Source organism: Anser brachyrhynchus (genome assembly GCF_964034855.1).
Source record: "Anser brachyrhynchus genome assembly, chromosome: 5".
Classification (NCBI taxonomy): Eukaryota; Metazoa; Chordata; class Aves; order Anseriformes; family Anatidae; genus Anser; species Anser brachyrhynchus.
Window position 1 is genome coordinate 44697826 of NC_137699.1, and position 20201 is coordinate 44718026.

Here is a 20201-nt window from a genome sequence, read left to right on the forward strand (position 1 = left end):
GCATACGTAATCACTTGATTACAAGCACTCATAAACCTCGATTATTCTTCTGTAGATCCACCACTAAAACATACATGATCCTGTCTGTGAAGGTCTCCTTTCTTTATTTTGGGAAGGTTTGTTAAAAGGCAGGCTTGGGGATTGTTGATGATGATGCCAGATGAATCATCAGCCATTGTTTCTGAGAACAGTTTGCAAACAGCACTGAGGACAGTCCAGCTCAGGCTCTTCCTGTTCCCTAGAGGTAAAGTCAGGCAAGAACCTATGCTGGGAACACAATGTATTCTGGGTTCCTGTGAAACAACTGCCCCTACCCGCAGAGTGCTTCGTGGGTGAAGAGGTTGTTTGTAAGACAGCTGGAGACCAGACAGCTATGGAGCTTTGAAGTGCATTGGAAGCTGAGCAGGAAGCTCGTGGAGCACTAGTGTGAGGTGCTATTTCATATTTATTCTGTCAACCTTCCTTGCCTGTAAGGCAGATTTTTGACTAAATAAAGATGCAAAAAGACACTTTTTTGCCACTGCTGTCTTCAGAAGCAGTCCGTCCCTGCCAGACACAAGCACTGCTTCTCAGCTTGATGGAATACGGCAGCCCTCAACAGAGAATGAAACCTTAATCCCTGCTTTTTATAATTGTTATCACTCCTCTCCTTCTAAGCTGAAACAACTCATCACCGTGCTTATTTCTCTCAGACACCAAAAATACAGGGTAGACCACTTTGCATCTTTTTTGAAAGACAAGTACAAGAGGTTATCTGCAGCACACACTCAATGGTGAAGTCAACAGTCTCTTGCTATTTCCCTGCAGACCTTCTCAAAGGAAGGAAGAAATGCTAGATCTTTCAGATCTAGAAGCATTGAGAGAACTTTTGCTCTCTTGAAGGAAAACTGGATGCATTTGATATGTGAGGAAGAATTAGGCAGGGATAAAGATAATGCATGGAAGAACTGAGATAGGTTTCATTTAAAGATTCTTTCAGTTACCTGCTCTGCCATACCTTCCTATATTATTTGGGCACAGCCCTACAATGTACCTCAGTTCTCCATCAGCAAAAGAAAATACAAGTCCTCCCGTAATCTAAGGAGCAGTCAGGTTCAGTAATGGGAAATTAAACATATCATCCATAATTTGTCAAGGTGGAATGAGTAAAGCCAACAACATCAAAGCATTCACTGTTACTAGACCTTGTATGTGGCTAAAGTCAACAGTATCGGTATAGATGTTCATATTCTGTAATGTTTATAGAAATCAGTGCCATCAAAACCATATCCATGCATAGCTTCATGTTTCTTCCCAGTTTCAACCACAGTAGCGTGAAGATTAGGACACAGGCAGCTAGTAAGTTTGTTTACTGCGACTCTCTTGATAACTGTGCCTGGACACAGGAAATCTGAGGTGGAGTTACTCCTGCTCAGGCCACTTTCTCTGATCTCATTTTATACAAGAACTACATGAACTTTCTGCATCTCAGATGGTGTATTTAACAGTTTTCACTTGGTTGTGTAGGTCTTCATGTGTTTATGGCTGAACTCCCTGTTTAAGATTCCACAGAACTCAGTCCTGCCATATCTAGGTACTTAAATGCAAGACCCTAAACCCCAGAACAAGCAGAGTATACTGATATTTTAATTACTCATTCTTTTTTTCTTGGCCTAAACAAGACCATTTTGAATGCAGTTACTCTTTGCTGCACAGCTGTAAAAGGGTACGTCGTGACAGGCAAGCAAAAGGCTGCTGCTCCAGTCCTGCTCCCAGGAGGTTCATGGGAGAAATCATCCCAAAGGATTCCACATAACCTGTGTGCCTGTCTTGCTGCTTCCCACTGCTTTCCCTGCCAAAATCAAAGAATGAAGCTTTTTGTTTGAGGGCTAGTTAGTGTGTCCATGAGCTTATCACTGGAGAATTGTGCAGCTGCAGAGTGATATGGCTTGAGATGGGGAGGAGATAGTTTAGCTTAGCCATATCTTTGCCTCCCTGGCCCTGGGCAAAATTTATTACAGCTAAACAAGAATTTGTCCCTCTTATAAAACTGCATTTTCTCCTTTGCCAAAAAAGAAAAATCTCCCATGTCTCAGCAACAATTCCCTCACTTAAAATGCCTTGGGGTGTTGATTGACTGAGTATCTATTTTTTTTTTATTAGGATCAGCAAAGTATTTTCTTAAAGAAATAATGTCTCCAATTAAAAATAAAATTTTACAAGCAAGCCACAGTGATACCTGGACGGATTACCCATGGTGTGGAATAACCAGGCCCTGCCTTTCTCCATCACTCCCGGCTGCAGCACTACGTCGGAATGGAACAACGTTCATCCCGCTGGCACCCAGCCCCATTCTGCCTGCTTAAAGCTGCCTCTGTTCTCCACAGCAATCCATTTACCAGCCTTCAAAAGGTGAGTGCACTAAACATATCTCTACTGCCTAATTTATTTATCTTTTTTATCAGCCTTGGTTTTGTTTTATTTGGGTTATTCTGCCACTGCCATTTTGCCACATAACTGCGGGTTTAAAAAAGGTGCTGATATAACAGCCCAGAAGACCCGATGCCTCTAGCTTATCTGAAGTGGGACTGAGTACAGGTAGTGAGAATGCAAACTACCCACACAGAGCAGCTCACCGTGACAATTTGGAGGGAAGCCCTCGGAGCAGGAAAAGGAAGCCAGTCTCACTGCCTGCTCAGTCCACAAGGCAGCACTACAAATGGAAGTCATTCCATCCAAGAGATCCCAGACTAAGACAGTATTCAAGTGAATTAAGGACGAAAAATGCTTTATAACTGGATACCTCTGGATAAGGAAAGAACAGAGTATCTTAAGAAATTGTAAGCTATACACAGATTCTGGGTATAACTCTGGCTGTCAAACCACTATGGTTCAAAAAGACAGAAGTGCACGAGAACTGGGACTGCTGATGCCTCTGCGAAACCTGTTCTGTAGACTTCAAAGCTGTCAGTCTGGCACCTTCTGAGAGCCTGCATTCACTGTATGACAGCAAAGTGAAATAATTGACTCGTGGGTGTGGGTGTGTAATAGTGACAACTTTGAGGCCTGAAAAATTCCCCGCATCCCTTGGCTAATGAACCCCAAATTTCTATGCAAAACAAAAATAATCTCCCTGTTTCAATAAACTACAGTGAACAAACCTGATGCTAAAACACACCTGGCTGAGTCAGACTTAATTTTGGAACAAAACAAAACACCCTACCCACACTAAAAGATAAGGTAGTTCCTCTTAAGAAAAACAGGAAAGCTAATTTATGAATAAGAACAATCAGAAGACTTCGTCACAAGCGAAATCAATCAGCACAAACACTCTGATCATTGCACAAGAGGAAGAAAAAGGACTTCAAATGTATTGAACATGAGAACAGAACAACTTCATCTCCTTGAAGATTCTGTAAATCACCTCCCAAACTCCTGAGAGATGCTGGGACTAGGATTGGAAGTCTTCCACTCATGTGACTCTCCAGCTGAAGGATATGTATAGGAGGGTCTCATATGGTTCTCCATAAATTATGGTGATAATGTATTCCTAGCCATCTGAAGCACCAGAGTCTACAATTTTAGTAACATCTCTGTAGGGCTTTCTAATCAGTTTTCTAACCAATTTAGGGTAAACTCAGTTCTAGAAAAGTCCTCCAGCCCCAGCATTCTCAGCTGAGAAGGGGCCATTTCCCTCTTTCCTGGCAAGCTATTGACACTCTTCTTCACTGTGTTCCTCTGGAGAGCTCCTCCTAATCCAGTGTGTTTCAGGAGAACTAAATCAGGTGTGTGCTCCTGTCATTCTCGTCCCACATTTGTATGTGAACTTCAGTTGCTGATGATAGCTATACACAGCTCAAGTTTTCCATCTCCCTCTTTCATATCCTGAGGCATTTTAAAGTTCCACCCTCCATGGATAATTTTCTGTGCAGGAGTGGAGGCAGAAATGTTGAAATACCATAATAAAGGTTCTTCTTATATTTCCAGTTCAGTCAGAAACAGAAATTGCCAAGAATCTTATTTTCTTGAACTTGAATACCGTTCTCCAACCTCTAACCCTTTCTTCCCAAACCAAGAAAATTAGAAAGTTCAGGTCTTATTTGTATTGAGATCAGAGGACGCCAATCTATATCAAAAGATAACCAGCCAGTAGAATAAGGTGGTCACAGTACCTCCTTATGGAAGGTCTAACATAAAAATTGATTTGCTTCAGGAGGGAATGGAATATTCCACATGCTGGGCTGTCTGGAACACACAAAAAATCAAAAGCTTTACAATAGCAGCAGTTTGCCTTTCTCAGAAGACAGCTCCTTTTCAAGAGGAGCAACTTAGGTGTGTAAATTTAGAAACCAGATGCTCTGAGTATTAATCAAAATCCAGGAAGTGGTGGGTTCTGAAGTGGAAGTCATTAGAAATCTGTTATTTTATCTTCATCCTGTTCAGAATTTGATATTGAAGTGGCATTATCTCCATCTTTTTCTTCAGCTTAACATACCAGTAAAAATAATTAACTAAACTTGCTGGCTTAAAAACATATAGACAGTGTGGTTTATTGTCAGTTTGACCTGGTCAATACTATAAATGTAAGCAATAAATAAACTACCACCCTAGCACCCTTACACACCCCTTTGTCCATTTCACACACACACACCAGTCTTGCCAGGCAGGAATGTGGTGGAATGACTATCACAGTTGATAGCCATGAGCATTTTCACCAGGGCCTCATTTTCAGCTGTGTCTCAGCTAAATACAATTCAAACTTTTTTTTTTGGTTGGTTGGTTTTGTGGGTTTTGTTTGCTTGTTTCTTTGAATAGGATTCAAATTTCCAGCCTAGCTTTGTGTCTGTTTTGTCTGATACTCCAGTATTGTCATTTTCATTCCATTTAAAAATCATGAGTTTGCAGATGAAATATTTGTCTTTGCATCCTTGGGACCAAATACCTAGACCTTCTCAGCTGAGGCAGTAAGGAGTTCATAGGTGCTTCACTTTCCTAATTAAGGACAAGGAACAACTTATATCAAAGACAGAAGTCCAAGGCTTCATTTTTCACTTGAACATTTTCAGTGTTCATGACAGAAACTACAGATCTTTGAATTAAACCATTTTACAGTGGTCCAAAGCTCCTTGTAAACTACTTTTATGTTTCCTTTCAGGACATTTAAAGGCTGTTGTTTCTTTAATTAACTCATTCAGTTTCCCACATTTTTATTAAAAACTGTTAAACATACATGGGACATATTTGCACAATATTGTTCAAAGTCTGCCCTAGCCCCAGGACTCTAGCTTTTTCCTAAGTTGCTCAGAACATCTGGTCATGGTCTCTCCTCTGTACCCCCACCCAACCACCCTCATTTTCCTTCAGTTGGAAGAACTGCCTACACAGAACGTTTTCTTTACTGTATTATAAACAGATAATTCTATCATCCTAAAACAATCTAGATGATAATGCAAGAAGCATTCAGTGTTTCCCATAGTGAGATGTCAAATATGTACAAAGTTATGTGCTTTTTTTTTTTCTTAGAGTGCTTTCCAGACCTCTGGTGACATGAAATTGAGGAAAATATTTGAAATCAGTCATTGCTCTAAAAATATTCCTTTCTTTTCAATAATATTTCATTTTTACATGGAACACTCATCACATTTCTCAGTACTCCTCACATTTCTGAGCTGTATTTCCATAGATAATATGGTGCTACAGGGGATACTAACTGAAAAATATGAACAATAGAATTGTGTACTGTGAGATATAAGCATAGTTTGTCTTCTGCTCTCCTGGCACATGTTTCAAGCTCATTGAGATTGTAGCTTTATTCACACCTTTGCTTTGAGTCAGTGAAATTTAACTTCTTCATTCTGACTGAGGCATTTTAAATTGATTTTAACCCCATTACCCTATGTTACTTAGAAATTATTTAGATCTAGGAAGCCTTGTAGAAGTGCAGTTCTTTCGGTGTTCAATTTCTGCGTGGTCAGAACTGTGTGACAATCTGCACTATCCAACAACCTGTTCCATCTATTTCCTCCCACAGTTCCCAGTTAGGATCATGATTCATGCCCTTTATGGTCTGTGCATTAAAATAGTAAATATGGTGTTTAGATTATATAATAAACTGTACTAAGTGTTGTGTTAGTAGATATTATTGACTATCCCTGCCTTGAAGGGTTTCAATTTAAATAGAAAAGACTAAAGGAAAGAATCGGAGAAAGGGGTGGAATCCCAGAGGAACTCAGCAATTCGCACAGTCATATAGCAGCAAGGACTTGAATTTGGGGTTCTATAGTTGTTTTATCTCCATCAACCTCTCTACACATCTTATTAAGTCTAAGAATCGTTTAAACCAGAAACAAGTAGAAAAATAATATGTTTGATCATTGGGTCTTTATTCCATTGATGCTGCCACAATCAGTGTTGGTCAAAGACAGGGAAAAAAAATAAAGATCTTAATAATTTAATATTAAAGTAGCCCAGAAAAGCAAGCATATAAAGTAGGATAATCCAATGAGCATAACTAAGAAACAAACAACAAAAAAAAAACCACAACTTTGTCTTAAAGAGAAGTTTAGCATGGGTACAGGGTTTAGGTGTTGGGCTTTTTGTTGTTTTTTTCACTTCATCATGTCCTTTGCTCTGAATAGGTACGGTTTGCTGTTTAAAGTTGCCTAAATACTTGTTTGCTCAATTATGCCAACTTCCTAACCTTAAGAAGCAAAAAATTTCCAAGCAACTAGCCTCCTCTTGGGAAAGGTAGAGTCATTATAGATGATGAAAGCTGCTTGTTCAGACATTCAGTATGACAGGCCATTTCAATAACAGCAGTGAGCACGTACCCAAGAACATTAGTCTTCATTTTCTCCTAACAAAATTTTAACAGGCATATGAAAGGAAACAGAGATTCAGAAAGATAAATATAATTCCCTTTATATCATAAGAATCCTGTTGGAGGTGGAAATAAGTGAGTTTAGACAGAATAGTAGATTAAGAGTCAAAAAACCTGTCCCCATTCAACAAGCAACTTGCTGTGTGCTTTTAAATAAGCCACTGAAAATCTCTGCCAAGGCTTCCATATACATATATACATGTAAGATCCATACATATATTTACCTAAAGAGTTAAAGCAAACACACGTTTTCATGAAACTTAAGTGAACTTTTTAAAGTTTTTTTTTTTAATATTTTCAGAGTAAAGATTCTGTATAAGTAAAATATTACTAACAACAGTAATAAGAATAACACAGCCAAGATGCAAATTAATGCCATTCATCTGTGAGGTTTGATTATAGGAATATCTTGTGCTATTTCTTGTGAGTTATCTAGGCAGCAGTCTATTATTCCTTTATGCTCAAAGTACCAAGAAACTTATCAAGATTTTATGTGATTTTCTTTACGAAGTTTTATTACAAGTGAATAAAGGGCCCTCATCTTCACAGCGTACAGGTAGGACTAACATTGTTAAATCAAGAAAAAAAAAAGACTATATCCAATCCGTTGCAATGTATTTTTTTTAAAAAACTCTGAGAGCTAAAGTATTGTACTGCCCAGTATGCCACGTAATAAATAATGAAAGAAATTCCTTCTGGTACAACCAAACCAAAAGATGACTAAGAGTTAGGCAAGTATTGTGGTAGCTTACATAATGTTGCGCAGCATTTACTTTAGGGGTATACAATTTCCACTGCCACTATCATCTGATCCCGCTTTTATTATTAATTCAAATTATTTGCTTATATAAAACTCTTTTAAATCAAAACATCGAGACAGTGTATGTATATACAATCATAAAAAGATAGATTTATAGACACATTTAGAGTTACACTTTTATACTTACTACTATACCTATACTAGAGGAAATTTGGCAGAGTGTATTTTCAGAAACTAGCAGAACTCTAATTTCACAGAAAAGAAGTTAAACTTGCACCTACTTTAAACAAAATCAGATAATTTTTCTAGAACCCCCTCAAAATACCTTCCGAAATACTGAAGTATACACACACCTGATTTTAAGCAAGGATTCTTCACTCCAGCATAAAAACTTCAAATTGCTTTTCAAATACGACTGGCATCTTGCATTTGTACATAGATCAATTTACTATAACAGTGTTATGTGAAGTGCTCCATCCTTGAAACACATATGCACAGGGATAATGGAAGTATCTGACAGGAAGGACCTTCCACTTTTGACTGTCAACTTGCCTATATACTTATGACAATTGACACCAGCATTGGTATGGTATGAGGTTATCATTTTCCAAGGGTGTATCAGTTTACATGCATGGTGCGTAACGTTTGTGAGTGTAAAGAGAACAGATCATTTTTATGTGCCCATGCTTGCAAACAACAGGATCATGATCCAGTTCGGCATGGCAACTCAATGGTGTATATTGATTCAGTTGGTACTCATACAATATCATCACTGTTGTAATCATCAGCAGTATTAATTTACTGTGGCTTACTAAAAAATGTCAAAGCATTTTCTAATGTCTATTTTCCTTGAGAACTGAGGAGCTTAGCTGCTAAGTCATAGCTAGTTTTATAGGAAATGTAAAAGATAATAATGAGGTGAATAACAACAGCTCTTAGCTCTTACGCAGCTGTGTACTTTCAACGTGCTGTACAAATACTAAATAGTTCATTTTAATTAAAAAGGCCTTGAAAAGATTAAAGGACCCTTGAAATAAGTAAGAAGTGCTGTTCATTACCTCAACAGCAGAAAGATCTGGCTCCAAATACCTTTATATTTGAAAATGATTAAGAAACTAACACTGCAACCTAAGCTTTGGGAAAAACAATGCTTAACTACATGGAATAAGCTTTTGGAAATCAGTGAAGCTACTTGCATGAGTAAAAGCTGTAAGACCAAATCCTACAACGATTTGTCCCCACTTTTTTTTTTCCTTTTTTCTTTATTCTAAGATTTCAGCCTTTCTACATACCAGGGAAAAAGTCTCTCTGACTTCACCAGGAGCAGTCCCTTAGAAATTTTTATATGCTTTCTAAGAAAGCCTTTGTTTATCTTGAGTTGTTCCATTTCACAAGTGAGCTGTGGTCCTCATATCTATCATAGCTATAAAATGAAAAAATATTTATTTTTTTTTGTGCAAAACCACACCTTTATATTTCTAAGAACAAGGCTTGATCTCAGCACTCCTGCCATCTGTCATAGAGAAAAATGCTGCAGTTCCTATCAGAGGCCTGTTTTGCTCCTTATAAGAAGGAGATTGCCAGTAAAAGGGCTGAAACACCATACACTGCACCAACTGACTTTCACATCCTCATTCTACTTGTTTGGTTTTTTCTACTTTGCTCACATCTGGTAGGAGCTGCTCCTCTAGAGTGACAGTTGCACACCAGTTGCAGCTGCTGTTCTCCCTGTTATACCGGCCAAAATGTCGAGGCCACATGCAGCAAGCAAGCATTTCCTTCAGCTTCTTCTCACGGCTAAATGCCATACAACCTGACGTACAAATTTTCAGCCTCTCTTCCCCTAAGACTTTCTATCCTTCTCTCTTCTGACTCACTTTCTTCATCCTAAGAGGTCTACATGTACTTGTGATACATCTCTCGATTTTGCTTTTCATTTTTGAGCATACTAAATTTTGATCCTTATAACATTAACACCCCCCCAACATTTTTACACTGCAAAAATAATTTTGTACATAATTGATCCATTCAGTGCAATATTAAGCCCAGCCAGTCACTGCTATCTCTGCTGAGAGCAGGAAAATATCCCTCTGGCTATGGAAATCCATTGGTCCTCCTAACAACTTTCAGCAATCCATTCCATAAACATTTTAACTAAATTTATATAAAACATCCTTTCTGTTTCAGCAGTATGCGCTTCTTCATATCCTGCTCCCAGAGGTCACTCCCTGAGACCATAACATGCCTACAGCAGGCAGTCTGTAAGTGTGTAAGACCAATGAAGTCCTGATTTCTGGTCACTCTCAGCAGATTTGTATGAGAATGAAAAAGGCACTGCTACTTGCATCAAAGTCCTTATAAACTTCTCAATAGAAAAGACAGGGAAGTGTTCCACTTGTGTATGTTCTTTGTAGGAGGAGGTACAGGAGAAAAGGGTAAAGTATAAATCAGAGGGACAACACATAACAATAGAGGAACAGTTGCACCAGAAATAATCAGCAATTCCAGATTACTTTGGAAGCCAAGATATGTAATTTATGAATTTGGGTAAAACTGGGTGAGAGGATTTGGAGCAACTGACATCTACCCAGCCCTGTGTAAAGCATTTGATACTATCCTGCACAACATCCTTGTCTCTAAATTGAAGAGACATGGAATTGATGGACTGACCACTTGGCGGATAAGGTGGATAAAAGTTGCAGTCAATGACACAATGCCCAGGTAAAGACCATTGGGAAGCGGTATCCCTCAGGGGTCTGTGTTGGGACCAGTATCATTTAACACTTTGGTTGGTGACAATCACAGTGGCATTGAGTGCACCCTCAGGAATTTTGTGGATGACACCAAGCTGTGTGGTACAGTTGACACACTGGAGGGAAGGGATGCCATCCAGAGGAACCTTGACAGGCTTGAGAGCTGGGCCTGTGTGAACCTCATACACTTCAACAAGGCTAAGTACAAGGTCCTGCATATGAGTCAAGCACTCTTAAGGACAAACACAGACTGGGTGGAGAATGGACTCAGAGCAGCCCTGAGGAGAAGGACTTGGGGGGTACTGGTGGATGAAGAGCTCGACACGAGCTAGCAATGTGCACTTGCATCAAAAGAAATGTGACCAGCAGGTCAAGGGAGGGGATTCTCCCCCTCTACTCTGCTCTCACAAGCCCCACCCAGAGTACTTCATTCAGCTCTGGGGCCCACAGCTTAAGGAAGACATGAACTTGTTGAAGTGAGCCTAGAGGAGGGCCACAAGGATAACCAGAGGGCTGGAACACCTCTCCTGTGAACAGAGGCTGAGAGAGTTCGAGTTGTTCAGCCTAAGGAACAGAAGGCTCCAGGGAGACCTTATAGCAGCCTTGCGGTATCTAAAGAGGGCCTACACAAAAGCTGGGGAGGGACTCTTTGTCAGGGATTGTAGTGATAGGACAAGGAGTAACAGTTTTAAACTAAAAGAAAGTAGGTAGGATTAGATATTAAAAGAAAATTCTACACTCAGAGGGTGGTGAAGCCCTGGAACAGGTTGCCCAGAGAAGCTGTAGATGCCCCATCCCTGGAGGTGTTCAAGGCCAGGTTAGATAGGGCCCTGGGCAACCTGATCTGGTGGAAGATGTCCCTGCCCATGGCAGGGGGGTTGGAATTAGATGGTATTTAAAGTCCCTTCCAACGCAAAACATTATATGTGAAGAGTTCATCTATGTACATTTAGGAGTAGTTTCCAAATGTCCACAGCCTAAATAAGAATCTACCACTCAGGATGTCAGTTTTGCCTATTCCAGCACATGCAAAATGCCACAACTCTGAGCTTGAGCATTAACACAGTATTTTTGGAGGGCCAAAGCTCAAGCTCTGGAAAACAAGTTTTAAACAAGATAAATATTTTTATCTTTTTTCTTTCTTTTTTTTTTTTTTAAAAAAAAAAAAAACAAGAAAAAGAATGGGAGTGAGAAAAGGGCAAAATGGAAGATGCTCATGTACTTTATGCTTTCTGGCTTTGTAACTTAGTGATATTTAATATATTGATATTTCTAAGACACTTTCCAATTACAGCATTTCAGGCCATGAATTTAGATAAATGTTTTCGGGGTAGCGAGTAAATTAAAGCTATGTCTTCTGGATGTATGAAGTTCAGCCATAGTTCACAGTCACAGTGAGTGACTATTTTCCAAAGCATCCTATGCAATGTGATAACATGAGCTTCTATCAGCCAGCATTAAGGAATAACAAAACATCACTATGGATGTTATTTCTGAGAGGCAGTGATAATTCACTAGTATGTGCACAGATTACCAAGAACAGGTGCATGATGTTGATTCCACTCATTTGTATTAATAAGTGTGTAAGCAAGAACTATTAGGGTATTCTATCTTATCACATCAATTAATTAGAGTGAATTGAGTTAAGGAACCAACTAGCAACTAATTAAAAATTAATGAGGGGCCATGCAATAAAAACTAATTCTTTATTTCAGCAGGCAAGCAGAAATACACTTTTCCTGGTAAAATCCGAGGCCCATGCCTTTTCTGCTGCAGTAGCTGGGTGAATTCACACAGTATGCTGGGAAGGCATTGCTGTCCCAGCTTTCTCTAAAGGTTTTAGACATATTTGAAGGTATGAACAACAAAACCAACAAACCTCCAATTTCAGGTTCTGTAGACAGACAAAAATATGTAAGGAACTGATAAGCGTTCCAGAAGAGCACAGCTAGACTAACAAACTTGGCTTCATGCATTTCACTCTCCTGTGCCCACTGGTTGTGGTTTAACCCTGGTAAGCAGCTAAGCACTGCACCGCCACTCATTTGCTCACTCCACCTCCCAGCCCCAGCTGGATGGGGGGAAGAGAATTGGAAGGGCAAAGGTTAAAATACTCATGGGTTGAAATAAAGACAGTTTAATAAGAATGGGGGATAGGGGGAGAACACACACACACACAACAGAAGAGGGCAGAGGGGGGTAGGAGTGATGCAGAACAATTGCTTGCCACAAATTGACCAATGCCCAGCTGCAGCCCTCCAGGCAGCTCCCCTCAGTTTTATGTTTAAGCACGATGTCATATGGTACAGCATATATTCTTTTGGTCACCTTGGGTTAGCTCTCCTGACTGTGTTCCCTCCCAGCTTCTTGTGCACCCCCAGCCTATTCACTAGCAGGCAGCTTGAGAAACAGAGAAGTCCCTGACTCTGTGTAAGCACCACTCAGCAGCAACTAAATCATCTCTATGTTATCAGCACTATTTTCCTTACAAATTCTTAATATACAAGCTACCATGAAGAAAATTAAATCTATTCCAACCAAACCAGGACATCCACTTGCATTATGCAGATAAATCCCTCAAATGCTCTAGAACATAAGAGGGTCAGCTCAAACTGTTCCAGGTAACAACATTACAAAGTGAGTCACCTCCTCTTGACGAATTTTTTTTCTAGTAAATTTAAACTGCATTTTTGAGTTACTGTCATATACTATTACTTCCATATAATGCATGTAATATACTGCTTTAGTAACGTGTCCCTTTGTGTTGCAATATCTGAATCACAGATATTTGCCTCCACAGGCAGAGACCTGTGCAGTCCACCTTTATGCCAAAAGAGGCTTGATCTCTACAATTATTCTGAAGAGATAGTCTCAACTGGTAGAAGTTTCAAGGTATGTGACTTCTGCCGCTTCTCTCATGGAGAGGATTTGACAAACCAACAACTTCTAGAGCTCAAAAGGTTTTCAATCTCTACATTTTCTTCTCAAAAGGTCACTCCACTGACCTTAGTTTTGCTGAGGAATGCAAAGTATGGCAGTTAGCTTTCCCCACTGTGCTTAGACAGTTCAGTTACCTATAGAGAGCTATGCAGAATCAAAGAGTGGTGGAGGTTAACCAAGACCTTCAGAGGTCCAAGGCCCCCTGCTCAAATCAGGGTCAGCTAGAGTAGGGCATTATCCATTCAGATTTTGAGTATCTCCGTGATGGAGACTCCATAACCTCTCAGTGCAACCTGTTCTGGTATCTGACCACCTTCCCAGTTAAGCAGCTTTTTTTTTTCCCCGCTATTCTGCTAAAATGTACTTTCCAGTGTTTGCTTGTTCCTATTGTCTCACCACTGGGCAACACCAGTAAGAGTCTGGCCTCATCGTCTTTATCCCCCCCTCCCCCCTCAGATATTATACATGAACCCCCTGAGCCTTCTCCTCTGCAGGGTGAACAGTCCAGCTCTCTCAGCCTGTCCTCATATGAGATGCTCCAGTACCCTAATCAACTTCATGGTCCCTCACTGGACTCACTCTAGTAGGTCCATGCTTCTCTTGTGTCCAGTGCTGGGATCCCTGTTACAACACCCCAGGTAGGGTCTCAGCACTGCTGAGTAGAGGGAAAGCATCACCTCCCTTGTCCTGCTGGCACTGCTCTCCCTCATGCAGACTAAGAGGCTGTTAGCCTTCTTTGCTGCAAAGGCACACTGCTGGCTCACGTTCAACTTTGTCTCCATCAGGACCCTCAGGTCCCTTTCTTCCAAGCTGCTTTGCAGACAGACAGCCACCAGTATACACTGGTGCCTGTGGTTATTCCTCCTCTGTTGCAGGACTTGGCATTTCCTATTGTTGAACATCACAAGATTCCTGAAGGCATATTTCTCCAGCCTGTTGATGTGCCTCTGAATGGCAGCACAACCATCTGGTGCATCACCCCTCTCTGAATTTTGCCTCTTTGGCAAACCCCTTTTTGCCTCTTTCGGCAAAAAATATGCATTGGACCAAGCAAGTCTGTAATCCAAGTTCAGCTAAATTATTTCTGAGATCAGTCTCGGTTTGGCCCAGTTTGTGTCGTTGTTAGCACAAAGTGATCATGATAAGGCTTTGACAGCTGTGACAGGCCTTGCAAAGCCTAGACCAAGGAGAGGGTCTATGCTGGTAGAGATGCATCTTACTCATATAATGGGATATGTAGTTTATTTTTTAATTCAGAAAAACAAAATCTTTCTCCTAAAATCACACAGAAAAGGAAAAAAAGATTTCAGAAGTACAGCAAAACCAGGAAACTAGGAAAATAATGCGCACTGATCATCGGCTCACTTTGTGACTGTCAGTAAGCCTCTCATCTTCATGTCTCCCATTTGACACAAATATAAAAGCTGATGAGAGACAATAATCTTAATGGAAAACTGGTAGTGCAAAGTTGATTTTCTTTTAGATTTTAAAATCTCATTCCCTGAGCATCCTACCCATCCTGATCCATATCCTCAATTCCTGCTAGGAGTTATCAAGTAGTTTTCTCAATAAAGTTTTTCTTCTTTTTCCTTTTTTTTTTTTGACAGCAAAATTTTCTTCAACACAGGTGATTCATATTAAAAAGCCATCTGCCTTTACTACTCAGCTCACTTAAGCAGTAAGTTAGTTCTACATGATGTAGTCTTCTGCTCCTGCCATGCCACGGAGGAAGTGTAATGTATTGGTTGCCTTGGCAGCAAGGGTGGCAGTGGTAGGCCAAGGGATTTATGACCAAATGCATTCTACTTTACAAACACCTGAGAGAGAATCAGGTAGATTAAGGCTGCTAAGGGGCAACTGTAGAACAGCATAGCATGATTCATGAGAGAAGTTTCCCACAAAAAGAAAAAAAAAAAAGAATAAAAAGCAAAAATTACAAGTTACCCACGACACCAGAAAAACTTTATGATTCATGGTAAAGAGAATGATTCAACTTTTTCACCTCTTCACAATCTAAAAGAGTAATTATTTCTGAAGTACTTTAAATCTGAACAGTCATAATTCTGTCATGAATCACCAACACTATTTCCTGTATGATACTAACTTTTTCTTGGAAGGCGTTCATCCAGATACCACACAGGCTCAACCTTGCTTAGTCTTTGAGATGAAACAGTAAATTATCTAGGATGGCATAATGAAAAAATACATTGTACTCATATGATGAAATGGTTCAGAGACAATAGACACCTGATTCTGGTCAGGGTGAATTTCTTTGTGAAATAAAAAGTTTCCATAGTATAAAAAGAACAACTAACAAAAGAGTACAGAGAATGTTGTACTCCAAGGTCCTCATTTATATTACATATTATAGAAACATACTTCTTGGTTACATAGTCACAGTATGTGACTGAGCACTTGAGGAGTATTCTGTATTACTGGATTTTCCCATAACTGAGCCAGGCTACAAAAAAAAAAAAAATGCTCTCAGTCTGAGCTCAAATAGACTACAAATCCCAAACAAATTTATGGTAGGCAACATCAGAATACTGGTAGAGAGCCTCTAGAGCTTTCTTTTTGGACCAATGTTATCAAAAGAGAGAAGACTGGAGAGCCAGAGTGTGCCTGGGCAAGTAGGTATGTCCATAGGGCTGTTGTAAATATGAAGTCCTGAGACAATATATGTCCAGAGTTCACTAGGAACTACCAGTAAGGAGTCTACAGCCCGCCTCAGAAGCATTCTTTCATAAGCATAACACTGAAGAGCAGTTATTTCAGTTTCATTCTGCCACAGAGCCCACTCAGTACATCCTTGATAGCCCTTTTACTCCAGTGGGTCACAACTAAAACTTCCTGTTGCAAGATCACGGAAGAACCTCCTGAGTGCCACCGATTGTCATTTTTTAGACAATAACAACAGCAACTGACAGCCACAGCTTCATTTCTTGGCAAGGTAGTATCACAGCTTCCAAGCTTTCTCACTGGAAACACCTCTTTGGACTCACAGTACACTGGTAGTTCTGAATTTCACTTCTGCAACTGAATTTCCAGTTGGCTCCTGACTTCTTGTATCACTGCCATAATCCTATGGTTTGGAATCAGTAAGTTCAGGAGTTTGTCTCCAAGTGTTCAAGGTCATAAACTAAGCAAGATCTGATAAACACTAGGCAGAAGTCTGAAACCACACTGGAAATATAAGGAAAATAAAGATCCTGGAGTACGCTGATGAAAAGGTGAAGTCATAATAACACAGGAAAATTCTAAATCTCATCTGGCTGATATAACTGTGCCCTCTGTCAGCATACCACAATCTCTGGATGGGGTGATTCTAGAAAGCCTTTCTATATTTTTGATTTGTTTGTGGACAGGTAACTGATGTTCAGACCTCAAAAAACTGCCATGGCACTTGGAAAAATAAATAATCTGGAAATCTGGCCATATTAGAAAACAGCACTCTGAAACCAGCCAGGTGTCTTCTTGGCACAAAAGCTCTTTCATGATAAAAATCAAGCTGAAATATTTGGGTGGGTTGGTTTTTTTCCATTTTGTTTTTAATAAGTCAGTATGAATGTAAGCCAAGATTAAGAGTGAGAAAGAGCTGAAGTATTCTACCCAGCTTCACAGCACCTGCAGGCTATGCCAGCTACAATACCTTTCAACACCATTCTATGTCCCATTGCAAGGAATAAAAACAAAAAAAATCTTTTTGGCAAAAGTGGCTGAGGCACTAAGGAGAAAATGAGTAGATTTTAGGAAAATAAAAAAAAAATAAAGAAACATCCATGGTGAAAAAAAACAACCTGCAGCTGACACCATCTGCTGTAAAAGAGCAGAGCCATTGAACATAATAAAAATATTTGGAGTAATTGAATAATTGCCATCCATAGACAATGTCTGTTTTCTTGTACTGTACAGAAACACTGGCTTTTCTTTAAACACTCAGGCTTCTACAAATGGCAAGCAAGCCAGGCATTGATCACACAGGCTAAGAGATACCACTTAAATATGCAAAAACATATAACGATCATGTTTACGGGAGGTCTTCCTGTTTATCTGGGAATTAGGAACAGCAGACTTTTAGGGGAGAGAGAACTTTGTAGACTGAGTATATTATTTCTACTGACTCAAGACAATCTATGCTGATGAATCATTTTGAACAAATAAACTGGTCAGAAGAGGGACGACCAAAACACATGATGAATGACACTGATGGATGCAGTGTGATCTAGTTACTGCAAGAAACTAGGACCCAAGAAGTAAGGTCTCATCCTGGCCTTAACAGGCTTTAGTTTGCATTTTACTGTGGGCTTTTTGTTGTTAGTTTTTTACCCCCCCATTCATTTACTTAAATTTCCCATGTGAAAAAATGGAAGATTACTTCAGATAAACTACTGGATTTTTTTTATTTTATTTTTTTTTAAAATCACATTTATAGGAAGACTTTCACCATAACTCTGCCTCCTATTCCTCCCTCATCTCTGGAGCTGCACTAAGGAATTTTCTTTTTTGCCACTGACACTGAGATTCCTCTGCCTTTGTCTAATGGGGCAGACCTTAACACCTAATTTCTCTTCACTACTGAGCCCAGTGTTTGTGCAGCACCTAACACAAAAGGAGAACCCATCTAGTACAAGAGCTGCCACTGTGAGCAACACGTGAATGTGTCTCCATATGACTCAGCAATCATTTGTACAGTTTAAACTTTCATAATTTTCACTGGATTTATTTCTTCAGATTCAACTGAAATGCTTGAGATTTGATTGACAGTCAGGATATATTTATATTGTGAGAAAGGGCCTCTTCTTGTTATTGCATATACACCAGTACATGCTTTTAATTGATATGTCTGTATATTGCTAAAAGTCTTTTTGATGTGAACAACAATCATCACTTTAATGAACATTATTAATTTCTTGTTTTCAGCATAATTGAACTTCTTTAAATTAAATCACTGGCATATGCACCAATTGATGGCAGGAAGATTTAAAAGAATTTTTGCAGTGGTAAAAAGCACAGGAAAATACAGAGGAGAAGAAAAAACATGCATGCAGGAGAAATAAGCTTCGGGGCATTGTCCCTTTCCTGCCTAGACACTTCATCATGATTTTGTGAGATTGCACAAAGAGATAGCACCCTTCAGCCTGCCAAATCCTAAATTATTACACTTTATCATTATTTTTCTTTTCATGTGCCCAAATCATGACACAAGCGTGAGTGAGACTCAAAGCATGTGTATATACACATATAAACACAAATACACACATATATACATGCACACATGTTATTTGTAGGATTAGTCATGGTTGCATCATTGTAGTACTGGAGCTACTGAAAAATTAAGTCTCTTCACCCATATGCAGCAGGCCACAGTTGTAAATCTGTAGCCTACTAAAACTAGAAAGTCTAAAGTATCGGCTGAAGGGGGCCTGTAGCAAGAACAGATTTCTAGAGGCCCACTCAAGTGCTCTGATAGCGAGGCTGTTCAAGGGAAAGAAGTAAAAAAGAAAAGAAGGGTTATGTTCCAGCGCAGCTTCAAAGAGCTGAAGTAAGGGCCACAGTGTTCAATACTTGGGGAAAGCTGAGAGACCAAAGATTCAGTCTTTAGAATGAATAAGATTTTTCTAAGAGCTCGTTCATCATTCATAGAGAGAATGATTTCTTGCAATGAATGTGAGCATACACAACACAGCAGATCCACAGCTGCTGACACTTTTCATAGTTTCATATTACTTCAGTGGAGTCAGGCCAACATACATCAGCCAAGGATCTATCCTGCACTGCATTCATATAGTTGTTGCTCATATGTTAAAAACTAACCAGCACTTCTGTGCTAGAGAAGAAGCTTCATTCTGGATTAGGAAAGGTCCCATTTCTCCATCTCCAATGCAGCGGAAGATCAGGCCAGAGCTGAACTGGGATCCAGCACTTGTGAACTTAATTTTGATCTTCACACAGAGACTATGTCCTGTTGGAAAGCTGCACAGACACGCTGTGTCACAAGTCCAGTCCTTAAAACTGGGATAATCACACTTCTCTTGTCATCAAGGTGCTGGAAATCTATGCATTTTTAATACACACAGTTACTAAGGCCAGAGGGACAATACTAGCACCTGGAGAAGCTCTTCAGCAGCAGTATTCTTACAGATTTAAACTTCTACTCACAGAAAATAACAACAACAACAACAAAAAGTGAACTGGGAAATGCAATGAAAAACAGCCATAGCATGCAGGTACCTTCCTTGTCCTCCTCACTCCCCCCAAGATCTTTGTAACATGCTATACAAACACACTCTTCAGTTACCAGCCCCTCATACATTAGAAGTCTCCCACAGCAATTAACGTTTGAACAATACTGTGTGGGTGAATGAAATTCCAGCACTCACAGGAACTCACTCAAGGCTTACTTCTGTATGAAAGAACAAAATTCTGAGAAAAAAATAAGTAAGATTTGACCCTCTATGTCTAATATCGTTTAAAAATATTACACTTACCCATATTCTTCAGGTTATCAGGCCATATCCAGTATTACAGCTTACTGCCTATTGAGGGAGTCTGTTACTGAAGTTTTTGAAATAAAGATGAGACACACTAAAAATCCATACTTTAACTTTACTCTAGTATCCTACGGGGGGGGGGGGGGGGGGGGGGGGGGGAACAAAGACAGGCAGAATACCTATTTTAAATATAGAACTGCCTTTTTTTTTTTTTTTAAATCTGAAATAACAAACTCATTGGAAGAAAGAAACAGGTGAGTCTCTCCCTCTCTCCATCTGAACGGCACAGTTGAAAAAGAGTAAACCAACTGCCTAAGACAGATCACCTCTATTAAAGGAGAGTGTGCTCCCTACTTTCTCTGAGGAGATCAGTTTTTATTCTAGAATTGAAAACACCT

The 20201-nt window shown here is 39.6% G+C and overlaps 1 long non-coding RNA gene across 1 annotated transcript; it reads right to left on the minus strand.

Annotated features, from left to right (window-relative positions):
- Window positions 1–2406: 2406 nt before the first annotated feature.
- LOC308195742 lies at window positions 2407–20198 on the minus strand. The gene is made up of 3 exons (XR_013951795.1): window positions 19983–20198; window positions 19801–19867; window positions 2407–4224 (listed from the first exon to the last, which is right to left on the minus strand). It is a non-coding gene; the product is annotated as an uncharacterized lncRNA (long non-coding RNA).
- Window positions 20199–20201: the final 3 nt, after the last annotated feature.